The sequence below is a fragment of the Adelges cooleyi genome, unplaced genomic scaffold (assembly GCF_023614345.1).
Source record: "Adelges cooleyi isolate 19-005CV unplaced genomic scaffold, UGA_ACOO_1.1 ACOO_flye_CR_arks_rails_tigmint_CR_PRNA_574, whole genome shotgun sequence".
NCBI classification, from domain to species: domain Eukaryota; kingdom Metazoa; phylum Arthropoda; class Insecta; order Hemiptera; family Adelgidae; genus Adelges; species Adelges cooleyi.
This window is the reverse complement of record NW_026096268.1, coordinates 4,476,153-4,492,264: the sequence shown is the minus strand read 5'-3', so window position 1 is coordinate 4,492,264 and position 16,112 is coordinate 4,476,153. Positions and strand designations below refer to the sequence as shown.

General features: G+C 30.6%; 1 protein-coding gene across 2 annotated transcripts in view; it reads left to right on the top strand.

Annotated features, from left to right (window-relative positions):
- LOC126843674 (elongation of very long chain fatty acids protein AAEL008004-like) overlaps positions 1 to 16,112 on the top strand; it is a 45,820-nt gene that overhangs the window by 5,186 nt on the left and 24,522 nt on the right. The window contains exon 1 of one of the 2 annotated variants that reach the window (XM_050581348.1): positions 8,007 to 8,202. The exons of the other annotated variant lie outside the window; for it this stretch is intronic. The gene's annotated coding sequence lies outside the window, so the exon portion shown is untranslated. Of the gene's footprint in view, positions 1 to 8,006; positions 8,203 to 16,112 lie in introns of those variants that run through there. 2 annotated transcript variants of the gene reach the window in all.

Genomic DNA, 16,112 nt, shown 5'->3' with positions numbered 1-16,112 from the left:
TTTTTAACCGGCCCCAATTGTAAACGTCACGACATTCAAGTATATAAAAACCACAGCAACACAAATCATTGACGTGTGCATTTTTTTGTTATTACACCTATATTATTATTAGCATGTGTTTTTTACACAACTCTGAGTGTGGACGTCACGCCAGGCGTGAACTCTTATAAATTAAAAATGATAATAAATACGTGCCCGAAATTAGATTAGCCGTAGTAGCTCAGGCCTACCCGAATGTGTTTTGGCGTTTAAATGTTATTCGACACGATCGTTGGTAAAAATATTATAAATATATATATATATATATATATATATAAATACATATGTAAAATAATTTGCATTTGTCCTGTTCCACTCCCTCCCCTCCTCGAACACTCAACAGGTGCCTACGAAAACGATCCTTCTCTCTCATTTCGAAAGATGTCCCACGACATTAATAGTATTATATAGGAATGAGATACAACAGCTCTATTATAATAATATGGTACTGCACATGTCCTCGTCTCGCGTTAGGTGAAATGTTTAGACCGCGATCGCATTCCGCCAGTCCTATATTATAATGATGATAATGTTATTAATATGATATAAGCGTTAGTAATTCGGTCATTACTTATGGCCGCGGGACTAACAGCGTATAAGTGATTTACATACACTCTCTCCACACACACACACACGGTAATCGGCATTGCCTTCGAGGCAGACTAGTGCCAATAGCATTTACGTTTTTTTTGTTTTAACTGCACAGGATTTTCCCCGTTTAATTCCTATGAATCACCACGAACGCTGCTATGATGTACATTAAAAATAGTAGGTAAAGATAATACTTACATTTGCAAAGTAACGCAATGGTCGCAAATGTCAATACACCCAATTCCAAAGTCACGCATATATTTTAAGTCGACTACGTGAAGGATATTTCATAAATGAGCCTCAATTTTATTTTCTATTATTTTTTTATATTGTTTCGCCTTTGTGGTCGCTTTAAAATGTTGACTGGTCGCACTTGAGAGTTCATACAATTATCTATTATTGTACACGAATGCGGTTGTATGCAATGTGTATAGCGACAGATTATATTCTTACCAATGGCTGGCTTCCTCGCATGTTAATTATTCAAGCTATGCACATATCCTCGACAAAAAAAAAACTAATTGTAAATATTGTACAGATTGTTTTGTTAATAAGATTATATTCTATTATTATGTGTGTTTACATGCAATCACGTTGTGTAAAATCCTCTAGCACAAGTCGTATTTTATAGTAATAATACTGTAATATTGTTTGTTATTCGGTAAAAAAAAATTACTCCATAGGAAAATATACCGTAAACACGTGGTAACGAAATTCACGATTTCGAGTCACGTCAGCCGTGCGTTTTTCGTGTACACAAACGACATAAACACGGGTAAGGCCCAAGACAGAACCCCAAGAGGAAACTAACAATTTTTTAATTTAAATTTATATTTTACTTAATAATGTCGCATCACTGTCGAGTGTCTGTACTGTTTATCTGCGTACTATTTATGATTATCATTTTTTAATAAATCTACCTATATGTATTGTAATTAATTGCGAAATCGGTATTTATAAAATATACCTACATCCCGTGGGCATTTATTTTTAGAAAGTATTTATACAACAAATCCGTGTGCTTTACAATGTTTCTGCGTATCTATGTAAAAAAAAAATGTATATTAATTACCAAAAGTAACCTTGAATAAATTTCGTCATTTCTTACAAAATAATCATCAAAACTGGTATGGGGACGGTGAGATTTTAGTGGTTTATTCATAATCGTTACCAATGTGTGTATTATATAGTTTTGGTTCTGATTGTGTTTCGAATAATATTTATATTATAAACGGCGGGCGATGGCAGTTTTTTGACGATTTCGCACGTGTTTTAAGGTCAATGTTTTCGGTCGTTCGCGTGTACTAAATTTGTAGCAGCATCTTACCGGCCGACCTTTTCGGTGTTAATAGCATTTTCTGTGATTCTTATTAGTTAGTTTGTGCTGTTGGCAGTTGGCACGATTTCAGCAGTCTATTTTGCATTTTTACTGTACCAAATATAAAAAAAAACATACCCAACGCAGAGTTATAAGAGAGTTACTCTTATTATAGGAAAGGGAGTCAAAATGGACAACCTACCCTAACCTACCTAACCACACCGGGTAGATTACCGGAAATCCCAAAACAAAATTAAAACCGTTTTATAACGTTACAAAATATTGTATAGGTAAAATAACGAATATTTTACCACAAAAACCTCCTATTGTAAAAATAACAGTTTTTTTCTTCATTTCCAATGAGTTTTGTTAATTAAAGAAACGTTTTTTTATGTGCAAATTTATCTAACTTGAATAAACATGCCATAAGTAGACAATTTAAAATGTTTATAAAAAAAAAATTATTAGCCTTTCAGTATTTTTATTCCCATTGTCCATACGTTTTCTCGAAATTTAACCGGATTAAATGAGTTAATTAATTTGAATTAAAGACTAAGAAATTACCTAATATTTACAAAGTTATTGTCTTGTTTTTATTGTAATAAACTATAAATGTTATTTCTGTAAATAATTCACACTGTATGTATAGGTGAAAGTGCTTATGAGACTTATGCAGTAATCGTCACAACAATTTAATCTGTTATCTGTTTAGTTCGTTTGGTACTCATTAATCACATTTTGTACACTCGTTATAAAAACTAAAAATTATTTTTAAATGAAATGTCCTAATCGGTAACGGGATATTAAAAGGTGTTAATTTTGCTTGTTCGGCACACAAATAGCACTCCGGCCCAACCAACCGGCTAGTGCAGTCTCTGGACTACACTAACTTTGCAAAAGTTGGCCGAATTAGTGACAATTTCCAAGTATAACTACTGCAAGTTGAAATACTAGTTATTAATATTTAAATATATAACGAAAAACATTTTACTGGTGATTATTTCTGCTGTGAAGAAAATCGGATTAGTGACAATTTTCTAGTTTAAATAATTGTGTTTGTTAAATGTTTTTTTAAACACATTTTTTGGAAACTAGTGGGGAGACACATATGATAAAACTTTTAAATGCTTAATTTAAAAAAAAAATAGACTCATAGAATTCTTATCGAAGGCTAGGTTTTATAAAGTATTTTATTCCATTGTCTTTGTTTTCGCTATAAGCGGTTTGAACTCATAACGACCTCGAGAGAGTTCTGTGTAATCATTATTTTTACACAGGAAAAGCGGTATAACGTCTTCTTAATGTAGGCAATAATTTGTGTATTGGTACCAAAAATTACAGTGTCGTTGCCTTTTGTTGTTTAACACACGGTATTTATATATATATTTGTATACATTTATAGTTAATTGCGCAGCGTCTATTAAACTTGTATTACATATAGGTTCTGTTGCACATAATATAATTATATATTATGTCTTTGAACGCATTGCGTAAGGTACTTAACATTTTAATTTTGTTTAAAATCACGGGGAATAGTGATGACGATCAGTGGTCTAGAACAAAAAAAAAACGTGCTCGAAATTAATATTTCCTAAATTTTAATTTAAAAGGCTTAAAAGTTGCTCAAAGTAAAAACTTTTTTGTAATCTCAAACGTGGTAACAGTTTAAAAAATAAACCTTATTTAGGAGGGGTTAATTTATTAAAATTTTTGTACATTTGAGTTGTGTAGAAAACTTAAAACTTTAGTTAGAATTGCTTTTTTAACTAATTATTTTACTGTTAAAAAATGATAAACTTTACTCTCATTCAGAATAAGACAAATTTTAAATTGGACATCAAATAATAGATGATTTTTTATTCGTGAATATCATTATTTGCGACTCAATAAATAAAATAATTAGTGTGTTTATTATATATTGATAAAAAATTATCTCTGGGAATTTCTTATAATTGTATAATGAATAAATAAATAAAAAGTCTGTACAATAGGATCGGCGCATAGTAGGAATGGGACGGTCACAGGTCTAGAGGAAATTATTATAACTGAAAGTGATAAAATCTCTTTTAAATAAACGCTTCGATGCGAATCTGTAGATATAGTATGTTTAAACCAGTACAGTCCAAATTAGTATAGTTTAAACCAGTATAGTACAAACCAAGCACTGTCCTAAACCAGTGCATTCAAAACCAAGCACAGTATAAACCAGTACAGTAAGAAATTACCAAAGTGGGATCCACTGACCACATATGTATTCGAATCAAAACGTTTTCTGGAAAGTGATTTTATATTTTCTCCATCTAACTTGATTACGAGTACAAGAATCTAGTTTTTCGATTGCTTTTTGAAAATTCAAGACCATTTTTTTAAAGAAAGTAGACTAGCCGCCACGAGGTAAAAACATTTAATCGCAAAACTAATAAATTAACGCGACTTCAAAAAAAAATGTCGAAACATAATATTCAACCTACTAGGTTATACGATGTAGATATTAAATTTGATCGTAGTTTGCAAATCGACAGAATTTAATTTTCGACGATTGACCCACATCACATGCGTTTGAACATACTGTTTGTCCCGAACTCCCACGATAAATGAAATTATTATACGTTATTACTATTATTAGGTAGTATTGTACCGCGAATGCAGCTTTGACCTGTCGATCATCACGGACGACCGATGATTTCCAACGATTGTCACGCGTTTCGCCATGCTATTATTATAATATATTGGCTGGCGGACCTTAAGGACCCCCGACCGAAGTCTCCGACGACCTTGTCTACCCGTGTTTTTCTCAGCCAACGTTCCAGGTAGGAATACATAGGTACTAAACAAATATAATATAATTATTGTTTTTGCCGTCCGTGTGTTGGTTCGATAATTCGTTTGCGTCTGTCTCATCGGTCATCGGTTATAATATGCGGTTAATCTTATGATTATAAATATAGTACCTGTATTATTATTATTATTATTAAATATTAATGGCTTGTTTTCAAGTTTTCAATACGATCCTCACGACCGCACACACCAAAGTCACGCATGTTTCTCCTGCTGTTCCCGGTACCGAATGGGTTATGGAACATATTTCAGTAGCGGTACACACTGGCTTAGAATCCTAGAAAGCGATAGAAAAAAATATCTTCTAAATTTTTTATTGAAAAACATAAAAATATATCTGTAAATATATATGTTTTTGGGGTTGCTGAATTCTAATTTGAAATAATTATTTTAATAAAACGTATAATATACTATACCTTTACTGTACTATTTTCAATAAAAATAGAGTATTTTTAAAGGTAAACATAACGTAAGTCAACCTCTCTACTTCAACCCAGCAGTTAAGAGTAGCAAAAAAAAATTAAAACTGGGTATTTTTATGTACTAAATAAATTCAACTACTAAAAAAATTAGATCTCTACGACCGTTTTGAAAAGACATTTTCGATCGCCTTTTTCAAATTCTAGACCAATGTGTGACACTACCGCCCTGATCTATTCGGCCACTCCGTCTCCGTCGTATTGAAATTGCGTACAACATATTTCAACGACCTTTCGGTTGGTTTTAAATCACTCGCTACGCGTATTATAGCGTGAATTAAATACCCCCTTGAACCACTATGCTAATTTATAATTGGGCTTGGTTATATTGTACTATTTTTGACTGCACTAGCTTAAACTGTGCTTGGTTTGTACTGTAATGGTACGGAACTTGATTTATACTCTACAGTTTTAAACTTTACTCGTTTGGAATGTACTGGTTTACATTGTGTATGGTTTGAACTCAGTGTTGGGCAAATTGTAATCTGATTAATGATTAATGATTACGATTAATAATTGTAATCAGTAATCATAGTGCTAGATTAATGTAATCAGACTCAGAAAAGTAACCATGTAGGTATGATTACTATAACCATGTAATTGTAATTTTGGTTACATTAACCATTGATTTGTAATCATGATTATATTAATCATTCAATTTTAATCATAAAATGATTAATGATTACATTTTTTTAACCGCCTTAGGCTCAGTGGTGCAACCAAAGGGTGGGTGCTGAAAAAAAAATATTCTTTGTTGACTTAAATTATATGATTTTGTCTTTTAAAGTTGAAAAGTAATGATTAATAAACGTTATTAAAACTGAAATATTTAGAAAAAGCCGAGTTAAAAAAAATGAATTTTTCCAAAACATTTTACAAATATCAAAGCAAATTTCATTATTCTCTTATTTTAATGAATTTGCATTTGATTTACACTATAAAAGTTAAAAATATGCGAATGTGTTTAGGCTACTCGCCGGGTTTAACGTCGCCTTTATCTGATTTGGTAACATTAACGAAATTGAGTATTTTTTTGTACTTTTTTCTGTTCTGTTAATAATGTAAATTTTTAAAAAAGGCTAGCAACCAAAAGATAAAAATACAAAGATAAAAAGCTATAAATGAAATTGAATTCTATAGTTGGCACTAAAACACGTCATATTAATAACACGTATTATTGACACAAATATTATATTTTTAATATTTTTACTTAAGTGTTACTAAATTCGCACCATAAACCACTATAAGTCCCTTATGTCTATGTCATCATGTAATGAACAGATAACTGATTTAATAAAGAAGAAACTTATTTAAACTATCCTATCATAATACCATCGATGAACGTTGACAAACCGAAAAAATATTTTTAACTCTTTCCCTTTATAAGGGGTGGAAACCCCTGTTTTTATTTCGATTTTTCACGTGAAGTTTTATGATTTAAGGTCGGAAAATTAGACGAAACTTAGATTTAGAATAAGTCTATAAAATATACAATTTTTTGAAATCTTTAGTAAAACTTTTTTTTAAAAAAAAAAAAGAGAAAAACTCCACTTAAACCGTAGTAAATTTCTAGATTGTTATGCGTGAGTGAATGTATAGTCAACAAGTATTTGAAAATATTTTCATTATATTGTTAATTACGATGTATTCAAACCAATTTTATCGACGAGGAGAGGATCACCTAATATTGAAATAACAAAAAGCTAGTTCCGTTCTCGGTTTGTTCACCTCTACACGTTTGGCCGTCTGCCATGGACAACATTTTTCTCAGACATTCCGCTTCTTGATCAGCGTGTTGACGCGACAGGTCATGGGTAATTTTGCACAGGCCGTTAAAAAGGCGCACCCCGGGTATGATTTTTATGTATATTTTATTAACCAGCAATTAATACTGTGCACGACACATGCAAAGCACCGGGGACGGATAGTTTTTTTTTTATTTCACTTGTATTATAATGTATTAATTTATACCGTCGTACCTATTAAACTAGCATACCGATCACGGGATAATATGGGGATTTTCCCCGATATCTTCTTTCACATAATTAACGGAATCTAAAAAAAAAAAAACTTCTTTCACAGGTGGGTTTTGCCGTTGGATATGTAAATATTGTTGTAAAAAAAAAAAAAAAGTACCATCGCTGGATGGTTTTTTTTCGTGTAAATCAATGCCTTATGGTTATAACTTCGCCACAATGACTTATTGTATACAACGTTGTTAGCGCAGATTGTTGTTTTTCTAATAAAAATGTAATCAAATATTCTACACCGTCGCACATGTCCGAGGAAATGGTCTACTACGTCGTACTGTAAGCTCATTATGCACGTGAAAATGTACTTAACTCTAGCCGGAATTTGAAATTCTGCACACGGTTAAGACGGCGCCGCGGCGGTATAGCTATATATTTGCTGTTTATATTCCGCGTCTCCTCAGTGTCGGTTATGTGTTATTATTTATTATTATGGTTGTGGTCGGATCTGACTAACGTCTATCGTTCAACCTCGGGTCTCCGCTAGCGGCTAATGGAAATTTGCTAATACTTGGGGATTTCCACATGTAATTTCGCATAGGATTAAACGACGATAACAAAAGTGGGAGATTTCCGACCGGTCGGTTGTGTTGGTATCATTATTGATATAATTATATATATTTTTTTTTTACGTTAAAGCCTGTGCCACGGCTATAGTGCGCGTACGCCGGTTAAATATTTTTTCTGTTAATTTATACTATCGGTGTGTATGTTTTTTATACGGCGAAGATATACCTGTTAGCGAGGCGGTACTGACCTTCATTACCAGATCGTTTGCAAGTCTTCGACCGTGCCGACCGGAGTACCTAGTTGAAAAGTTGTCGATTTTGTGTGTGCTTGGTTTTTATACTTTTTTCAAGGAAACCTCGTCGAATACTCGCTTAAATATATATATATATATAACCAGGTAAGCGCATTTATATGTACATATATTGTTGTATTGGTAATTTGAATTGTCTTACATAAAAAAAAAAAAAAACATTTTGTCTAGTACGTCTTTTATTAATTCGGAGTAATTTTTAATTGTAATTGAACTTTTTCGCAGTAGGTACATTAGCGATAAAAACAATTTCGCCTTGTCTTAAAAATGTTCTCAACCGAAGAAACCTTACTATTAATTTAAACAAATACGTTTTTTTATTAAAATTATTTATCAATAAAATATGTGTCTAAATATATCCACTTAAAAGTGGATTATTCATTTTTTATAAATATGAGTAAAATTTGTTGTTTATTTTATATGAAATAACCCAAGTTTAACTCGTAAACAGACAATTACTTTTTTAAACAGAAAATACTGTATTGTATTATTGTCTAAGTATTAAGAGTTAAATATTTCTGAGTATAATAATTGATTACATTATTATAATTTTTTAACCGCCTAAAACGTTACGAAGACATGGCTCGAGCCATAGAGTAAAGTAAGGTAATTAATATTTATATTATGTACATATATGGGGAAAAGTTAAATGCTATTTTTAATTATAAAAAAACAACAATTTCGTTTAAAATTTCACCGATATTATTACGACCATGTTAACTTAAGTCTTAATACTACGCATAAATTAAATACTAAAAATCGTCACTTTTCCTATATAAAGAAATTACAATTACATCTTCCCCGTTTGTTTACACTAGTGGCTCACACGACACTGTACAACATGTATTTTTACTTCTATAGTGCGTGATCTGGCGACTGTTATTATTAATTTTCATGTTATCTGGTCGTAAGAAAAAAAAAATTATGTTTTTTTAATCAGCTTACTTTTTCATGTATGCAATGAGCATAGTAGTTGTCTTAACTACTCGAAGGGCATTTGATAATTTGTTTTTCTAGTTGCGTAAATCTTCTAATGATTTACAGGAAGTTAAAAAAAATATATTATATACCTTATTAGTATGCATCTGTTGTTACTATGTTACTTACCCGAGTTTTGAAACACAACTTTTGTTTTCTCAATGTTAGTAAAATGATTTTTAATTCAACAACTGTTTACTTTACTGTATATTTTGCAGTATAGTATTTTCTATTAAACACAGTCACACAGAAAAAGGTGGTGAATAGATTTATGATGGTTTTGCACCTGTCTAATTTTTAGTTGAGGAAAAGTTTAGTAGTAAATTATCGTTATTATTACAGTGTCACTTATAATCAAAGTCTTATATAATAAATAATTTAATAAAACTCGAACTTTCGTACTTGCGCAGTAGCAATATATATTTTAACAAGTAACAAACCTATGTTTTTCTCTTTAAACATTACAATTTTAAGATTTATATTTTCTTGAGCGAATTCGTCAAGAAACCATCTCATGATGGCAGCGTTGGGCCTTCGTGGCCCGTTAAGCTACATGATGATGATGATGATGATATTTTATACAAACGTAATGGTGTTGATTGTGGCATCAAATTAGTTGTCTAATCGTGTAATGCGATGAGATATGATCGATGGATGATGATTTATATTCCTTTGAACTGCTGTATATTTTATTCAAACTACTTTTTTATGTTTATTTTTTTTTAAAATCTTTTATCCTTTTGGTTCTGGCTTAAGGAGTAGGCCAATTTGAAATAACGGTTTTTTATTTTTAGAGTAGTTATTTATTACTCCAGTATTCGATTAACAATGTCTTATAACAAAAAACTACTTCTTGAAAACTAGTTTAAAATAATAATTGCATTTGCAACTTTAAGTGGTCGAAGTAATGCCGTGGAGTAAAAAGCCGAAATAAATATTATATTACCGCTATAACTAGAATTTATTGATTACCTGTAACTCTAGAAATTACATAATGCTGTTAATACCATTTATCAATAGTTATATCCAGTCGATAATTCTCATGTACAAATAATATGTTATTTAGGATAAAAGTTATTACAACTATACTCTAATTATAGTTAAGACATTAGTCAAGATTTAGGCAACGACTAACATTAAAATTTCTAGTCCACTTAATGGTGGACTCGAGTCGTTTGCTGGATAACTTCGAAACCAAAATGAGCGTAACCTATCCTACTTCTGTAGGCTGTACATTTTTTACAGGTATAATAGTGGAAGCATTTCATGGTATTAAGAAAAAAAAATTGATTCTTTAAATTAACCAATGTACAAACAATATAATATTATGTAAATATCTTGAACTTATTTTCGACTCAATATTATAATTGAATTTGAATTGTGTTAGAATAAAATAGATTTATATGATAAGTTATACAGCTTGAAACAACAAGTGGTTCTAATTTCTTTAAGTTAAAATTTTCATTAGGTGAATCTTAAAAAAAGAATATTTTTTTTAATTACAACAATGGTGACCCACTCTTCTAAGGTCAGTAACTTATGGTTAGGTAAATGGAAAAATAATATATTTGATTAATTAGAATAATTTAGCTAGTGTATTTTAAGTACAACAGTACAAAGAAAAAATATTTCCTTTCTACAGAAAATATATGCGCATATTATATTGCACGGACAGTGTTCAGTCATTGTATATTGTGTTTGAAAATTTAATCGTAATAATCTTATTTCGGTCTTTAATTAAGTAGTAATACATCAAAAAATTATTTTTTTATTTACTGATTATTTATTACTTTTATTATTATTATTATTTGGTTTTAATTATTAATTTTACTCTGGCAGTGTTTGGTTAGTAGTTTTTTGTCGACACAGTAATGGCACATTTTGTTGCGTCCTATAATATATATGTAAGTACAATGTGGTTTAAACAAATGTTATTCTCTCGAGACACTTGCCCTTGCTGTCGGATCAACTGCGCCATTGATAAGGGCCTAGTGAATATGCAATGTTTTAGGTTTCAAACAAAAATATGAATTAAATTACTTTAGTAGCGAAATTGTATAAAAAATGTCTAATTTAATGACAAATGGTATAAACTATAATATCTTATTTGTGTTAATGATTAACGAAAAATGATTAAGTTGCATCTACAAACATCTTACGGAATAAGTGACAATCGAACATTGTATAGATGCTGTCTACCTGCCTCAAATGTACTTATTGGCTTCACTCAATTTCCAGTAAAAAATACTATTTGTTCAGCATTGTCATTTCAAAACATAGTCAGAATAACTAAATAAATAGTTGCTTTAACTAAACATTTAATTGGCCGAACTTTTAATTTAACTATCCCAGCTGTAAATTTATTGTTTGTATTTTTTTTTCCTTGTACATCATCGTTATATACAATAACTATTGTTTGCCTTATTTGTTCATAATAAAACTATTATGTATCGTTGTAGTACCTTAAAACAAGTTTAATCTAATAAAACAAATTTCTATCATGTGAAACCATAATTATTTATGCATTATACAATTAATTTGTTTTTTAAAAACAATAAAAGTAAATATAGATATTGGTCTAGCTGTGCTATCTGTTATTGTTATTATATTATAGCTTCGAAATTTCTTGAAGACTCCGTCTCTTAAATTTAAACAGTCTCTCTACACGAGACCCTCTTACATTGTACGGTGTTCAACGACCAGTGTTGGTTATTATTGTCCTCATTCTCATTTGCAATTATTAATTATAATACAATTTGTGATCACCAATCGTGTCGTACCTATATTAAAGCCGTTGAGTAATCTCCAGTGTAACCCAATTGAACGAATGAGAAAAAAAATCTGTTATATCCAAGTCTATTGTGCTGGATTGTAAAGACAATAGTTAAAAATCGGTTGTAAGATGATTACAATAATCACAATGGAAATAGCTACTTGCATTCGATAAAATTAGATAATAATATCCACCAATGCCATGCGATTATCTCGTACGCGTTTTCTCCTTTCCATTCAGTGGCAATTACTTAATTTCAATGTTTATCTTCACACATTGGCGGGGCATAAGTCAACGTTGCACTCAGCACTGTTGTAAGCCACACGGTGAATATGCATCTCTAACGCTAGAAAATATTATGCTCGCATGTTCATCATTGTCAACGCGCCGACATGGAGATCAGGACGATAAATGTATCCGTTAAAAACACCGTACATCGGATTATTAAAATATATTATAATGGCTAAATGAATACAAATTAAAGAAGCATTGTCTCGATAACAATAATGTATTATATGCAAATAATACACTATCGACCGACTCTACTACAGACCGACCTTGTGCCCGCCGGCAATTTTGTGGGTTACGCGATTTGTCTTCGGTGATCTGATAATATTATGACAAGTGCGTTTGTTATCCAATATACACATTTAAGTGTTTGATGTTTTAATATTCTAATGGCTTGCGAAAACGCGTACTATAAAATATAGTTTATCCTGCCGCTGCCCTATAGTGGATTGAAGAAAAAAAAACACAAATACAAAACGTCACAGATGTAATCGCGCCTCGCGTTATTTGTCATGCTTTCGCTCGTTATTATATATTATAAATTATAATATTATTATATCCTAAGCGCGGCGGCCAGTAGAACCGAGAAAACTGTTTGGAAAATCGTTTCTGGTGTTAGCCAATGAGACATTATTTTTTAAAATGTTACATCATAATAACGTTTCTTTGCGTACCTCGGTGAAAACTGTTAGAAAACAGGTCGGCTTACCTAAATACCTTGTGGGTACCAAAAACAAAACTAAAATTACAACAAATAAATATCGGAACAAGTTCAAGCGAGTTAATTTTTTCAAACATACTTTTCGGTCGACGCATAAACGTTTAGTACAATAATAGCAGTATATTTTTGTGGTAGGTTTTGAAACGCATGTGTGTTTCATCGTATACATTCTAATGAGACGCACGATGCTTCCTCTGTGACGGGTAGTTTTAATATAGAATTTTAACTTTTGTCATTTCGCCAAAAATTCAGCGAAAATTATAACATAATATAATTGTATAAAAATACTAAGTAAAACTATTTACTTGCATATTTGTGTTGATCACGCAAACCCAGTGCCGGAGACAAGCGCCTAGGACCAAGGTAACTAACCCTTACTTCCCATTGGCTCGGTTAGTTGCCAAATAAAAAGAAACAAAAACATATTTTATTATTAAATTAATGTATTGCAATAACATATTTGTATGATATTTAGACGTAAGCTTCTAGAATTATTTTTTATTAATTTTGAAATGAAATATGTAAAATTTCATAAATAGAAAAACTAAAGGATTAATCGCGTTGGTGGTGCTAAAAATGTTAGATTAATCTATTTTTAGGAATATTCTGACAATTTGGACCCGTGTAGTAAAGTCGCCTCGCTCAAACTTGTACAACATTTCAAACTGAAAATACATAATTGTATTTAAATTTCATTTTTGAATTTATTAAAACTCAATTTTATTTCATTAAGTTGTTTATTTTATTTAGTTGTTTAGTCGTACCGTTTTAAGCAAATCCGTGTAAAGTGGCTTCTATCTTTAGTGCGGTTTTTTTTAATTTTACGTTTTACTCGAAAGTAAAACATATTATGCTCATACTAATATCCATAGGATTGCATTATTACAAAAAAAAAAAAACAAACACCACATAATAATAATGTTTGGATACATATAAAAAAAGACAACTTGCCTTAACATCATTACATCCATGCAACTTTAATAATGCAACGTAGGGATATTATAATAAGCGTCTGTCTATATCCGCTGTTTGGCAATAATGTTTTTTTATCATCATGACTTTTTATGCGTTTGGGTGACAACAAAATTAAAAGATTACACGGTTTCCGGGGGGAAATTGTGGGCTGAAAAAAGTAACATCTAATTGTATTTTATTGACTTGCTCAAGTTTCTCGGCCTTGGAGAAGACGATCGAAAAACTGTGGGTTCTTCTGATTTGCATTGCATTTTTAATAAACACCGAGTATTGACCAGTGCTAAAATAAACACATCATACATAAATATAATATGATACGTTTAACGCGTGTACACTCCATGTACTATATTATGTTTGTGTAAGTATTATGGCTTTAAAACAGCATATTAAATGTTTATTTAAAAATTAGTTAAATAGTTACTATAATTGTTTTGCCTTATGTACAACACGTACTTATATATACATTTTCCGATAGAAATATAACATATAAATGAAATAATTGACACTTGACTTACCGTCCACAAAGATAACCTTTTATTTTTGTGAATTTATAATTTATTTAATTAATTCATTTATTATTAAATGTCGGCAAAAAAAAATGTATATGCAGAATTATAAATAAAATCATATTAAAATACATCAATTATTTTAAAAAAGCACTATTTTATAATTTACTATGATATAAATTTATATTTAAACGTTTAATCACACCTTGTCTGTCCTTTATTATGATTTTCTAAATTGTTGTTTCTTGTTATCATTGGCCGAACTAGCATTTATATGATATGTTCTAATCGCTAGCCTTTAATTAACAGATTAAAACAAATTTATAACTCATAGTTCTGGTTAGCGATTTAGTGCTGTTGCATCAATAACTCTATCATTTATATAAAACAATGTTCGGTAAAATTCTTTATCTTAATTTCTTGTAAATAAAACAAGGTTATGTTTTTTTAGAATTTTTGTAAATTAGAATTATAAACTAATAAATTACAATTTTTTTTTATATTTCAACTATATGATTTATAAATTGTTTTAACAATCTGCCATGTGGTTCAAAGATAAATAATTAAATTATAAACAGCGTAATGAATATATTTTATCTGTAAGTATTTTTCAAAATTAATTTAACATTTATATTGACACATCAAATTTAGAATTTTAATGAGCAATAGCCTATGTAATATAATCTGATAAGTGTAATTTGTTTAGGTTTGCGAACCGAAGTGTTTTTTTTTTTACTTGAAGGTTTTGCATTGTATGTTTGTGTTGTGTGTTATTCGAAATTTGAATACAGAGCTTTTTCACTTGTTCCAGTCAATAACAATAATTCACAACATTCTTCTGCGATGAATCTCTAAATTGCAAAATTACCATAACGCCACATTAATTATTTAATATTGTAATACTAACAACTTAAACTTAACTCGCTATAATATATAGTATTTATTGTTTATAGGAAACTGTCGATTGAAACGATAAGTGATTTATTTTGTGTACAAATACCTGCATTAAATAAAAATAAACATCTTAAATTATTATTATAGTATATTAAATCCGCAAAGCGTTAAACGAATGTCGTGCGTGGGACATGGGAGTGACAATAATAATAATAATAATAATAATGATGCTGTTACTTTTATATATTTTTATGTATTATCCGTGCTTAAGTCTTGCGCCATTTTGCAGATTGTACTTCTTCTGCACCGGGAACCCGTGGGTCGTTATATAATGTAATAATTCCGTGCTAATTGACTTTCGGCACAAATTATTCGAGGCCAAGTTCAGACTGTTATTAAAAGCGAAGCGAAACCGCTTGTGCTTAGGTATTTATTACATTATATTATACAGCGGCTGAATCAACAAAGGACCACGGGACGTTCATTTAGCGTCTGTGTGTGTGTATGATATTATTTTAATAATTATTTATTATCGGTTTGTGTCCTTAACACATTTGACGGTTGAGCGATACAATCGAGTTATCGTATTTATTCGTTAATGAGTGTAATCTTATTATTATCGTCGTCTTTGTGCGGTTACATTCACATTACACAGCGCGCAGACTGCAGTAACTTGACAATTCACGCTGTTCTATTGGTAATAACTAATATTATTGGTATCGTAGGCCTTGTGTTTTCTTCTTTTGAACCTTAGACGTTGTGCCTGTATAGTGCCCGCTGGTGGCTCGTGCAATATGTTTTTCTCGTGTTCGGGTCTTCGTGAATTTTTGTACATGTTTTCAATGCTTGATGGTAAACTATA